At 35.1% G+C, this 3,388-nt stretch overlaps 1 pseudogene; it reads left to right on the top strand.

Annotated features, from left to right (window-relative positions):
• Nucleotides 1–436: 436 nt before the first annotated feature.
• LOC114030677 lies at nt 437–1,707 on the top strand (annotated as a pseudogene).
• The last annotated feature ends 1,681 nt before the right edge of the window (nt 1,708–3,388 follow it).

The raw sequence follows: 3,388 nt of genomic DNA, 5'->3' as shown, positions 1-3,388 counted from the left end.
ATTATAATATATTACAAAATGGTTATTTTCAGAACTAGTTCATACTGAGCAAAAGATAGAGAAATAGATTAATGGAACAGAAAAGGAATATTAGACAATGCACCAAATACATATTAATAATCAATATTTGATAAAGGTATAGAAAATTAAAACTGAGAAAAATTCATTATTTTATAAAAGTGTTTGGGGAAATTAGTTAGTAATTTAGATGAAAACTTATTAGACCCATATCTCATGTCATGTACCTCAATCAATTTCAGCTGGGTGATAGAAATCAACAAAAAAAGAATTACAAAAATATGGGGGAAATGAAATAATATGCTTACCTCAGTTGTGCAGGTGAGATGACTTTTTTCTATTTAATAAATAGGAGATTTTTTTTCCTTCATAGCCATGCCAAAGTCAAGTATTGAGCCACTGCCACTGACTGAATAGGATGATGCTGAGCACCAAAAGTGGAAAAAGCTTTGTAGTAAAGGTTGAGGACTTGCCCTGGCCCTGCTCAGCTGATGAAGTCCAATGTTCTTCAGAATGCAAAATCCAAAATGAGGTAACAGGCATTCATTTCATCTATACATGAGAAGGCAGACCAAGTGGAGAATCATTTGCTGAACTTGAATCAGAAGATGAAGACAAATTGGCACTGAAAAAAGAGAGAGAAAATAAAGGACACAGATATGTTGAAGTATTCTAGTCAAACATTGAAATCGATTGAGGTTGAAGCATACCGGTCCAAATAGTCCTGACACTGTCAATGATGGCATTGTGCACCTTAGAGGACTCCCATTTGGTGGTAGCAAGGAAGAAATTGTTCAGTTTTTTTCAGGGTTGGAAATCATGCCAAATGGTATAACGTTGTCAGTGGACATCCAGGGGAGGAGTATTAGGGAGACTTTCATGTAGTTTGCTTCACAAGAAATAGCTGAAAAGACTCTAAAGAAACACAAGGAAAGAATAGGGCACAGGTACATTGAAATCTTCAAGAGCAGCTGGGCAGAAGTTCATACTCATTACAATCATCCTGAAAAGCTAATGGCTATGCAGTGGCCAGGTCTTTATGACAGGAGTAGGGCTGGCAGAGGCTATAACAGCATTGGAAGAGGAAGTGGGTTTGAGGCTTTGATTACTACAATGGACATAATGATCGATATGGCTTTATGTTGGATACATTGGTAAGAGATCTCTATTGTTTTTCAGGAACGTCTGATCATATAGATACGGAGACGGTGGGTCCACTTTCCAGATTACAACAGACCATCATGTACACATGAGAGGATTGTCTTAAAGAGCTACTGAAAATGATCTTTCCAATTTTTTTCTCACCACTCAACCCTGGTCAAGTACACATTGAAATTGGGCCTGATTGGCAGAGTGACTGGAGAAGCAGATGTTGAATTGGCCACTCATGAAGATGTTGTGGCAGACATGGCAAAAGACAAAGCAAATATGCAACACGGATGTGTAGAACTCTTCTTGAATTCTACAGCAGGAGCAAGTGTTGGTGCTCATGATAGCCAAATGATGGGAGGCGTGGGCTTGTCAAACCAGTCTAGCTAGCCAGCAACTGAGTGGGGATATGGAGAAGGCTACAGTGGTCAAAGCAGTATGAGCAGATATGACCAAGTTTTACAGGAAAACTCCAGTGATTTTCAATCAAGCATTGCATAGAGAGCCAAGGAGCAATGAACAGCAGCTACTACAGTAGCAAGAACCATGCATCTATGGGAGCACATGGAAAGTGAGGGATGTCTGGCATGTCCAGTATGAGTGGTGGATGGGGAATATAATCCCCGTCATTGACTCTTGGTCAACTTTTTTTTAATAAAACAAAAAAGACAAAAGCGAAGTTCAACAGTCTTGCAATATAAGCTTGTGATTTATGCTGTAAGTGAAATCATGATTGTTTTAACATTTTTCAGGTGCAGTATTTTTGAACACAGAAGAACATTCATCTAGGAAGTAATAACCAAGTTGAGTAAAGACTATAACTGTTAAACAATATCAACTTTTCTCAAGTTGTAGGAGTATATTTAAGAAGTAAGCATATTTAGGTTAAAGCAGTTCCAATTACTTTAAATGTGTTATATCCCATTACATGGAAGACTGTTTGAGAAGTATGTTGGGAGACATGCTTTTTTGTAAAACAAATATAGGAGCTGTGTCTGAGATTCCAAAGGAAGACATTTGGCATGTTTGTTCTAGTTTATTTGATTTACTATCCTGTAAGGCACATATATTTAAGCTTTTTCTTTAAAGTTAATGGGGACAATTTTGAGACACAATATGGATACTTTAGGATTTGGTCTTGGTGTTTATATTAAATTCTGAGGCCTTGATTTAAATCTTTCATTGTATTGCAATTTCCTTTTAGGTGTGTTGTGCAAAGTGAAACTTGTTAAATAAATCTTCCTTTCAAAATAAATGAATAAATAAATAGAAGGAATTATTAAGTACCAGATAGACTACTTGATTTCATTAAAATTAGACATTTCAGCAGACCAAAATGTAAATTATCAAAGTAAAATATGGCAAATATGAAATGCAAAAACTTTAGATCTAAAATATACAATAAACTGTTAATAATTCACAGAAGTTAACTCTTGTTCTACATCGGATAAATAGTCAAAGGATATGAAGGAACAATTTTCAAAAGAAACACAAATTCTTAATAATTACTTGGAAATAATGTTCAACTCCATTAATAACGGAAGATATAAATTAAAATGACCTTGAGATACCACCTCACAGCCACACTATTGGTTGAATAAAAATAGAAAAAGCCGTAAAACTCTGCACTGGTGGAGTTGTAGAGAAACAGGTGCATTCATTCATTTGCTCATTTCAGATATAATTATAAACTTGTGGAATCTTTTTAGAGATCAAGCCGAAAATTTGCAGAAAAGATTACCAAAATAATTATACCCCTTAACTTTACAATTCCATTGTTGAGAATATACCCTGAGAATATTATAAACATACACACATGTTATCCTTTCAAAGACTTTTTTTATTGCAGTGTTATTTGTAAAACCAAAAGGCTGGAAAGAACCTAAGCATACAATAATAGGGAAACGGTTAACTAAATTGGGTTACATTAATGTAATGAAATTCTATAATTCAATTAAGATGGTCAGATATGAGAAATAGAAGGAAATATGGGGGAGAGAACTTCACAAAATAATCCAAAGCAGAAAAAAAAAGCAGAAACAGAAGAGAACACACACTAAGATCATGCAAGACAAAACATGATTGGGGATGAGAACAGACAAAACTCTCATGATGGAGGCTTTGAGGGCTTGTCTAAAATATTATGTCATTTTATGCATTGAAATTCACTCACTAGGATATTGCAAAATTACGAAGAACAAGAATGAAAAGACACTTCTCC

This window comes from Vombatus ursinus, unplaced genomic scaffold (assembly GCF_900497805.2).
Source record: "Vombatus ursinus unplaced genomic scaffold, bare-nosed wombat genome assembly UNPS02014973.1, whole genome shotgun sequence".
Taxonomy (NCBI): Eukaryota; Metazoa; Chordata; class Mammalia; order Diprotodontia; family Vombatidae; genus Vombatus; species Vombatus ursinus.
This window is presented reverse-complemented; position numbering and strand designations above follow the sequence as displayed.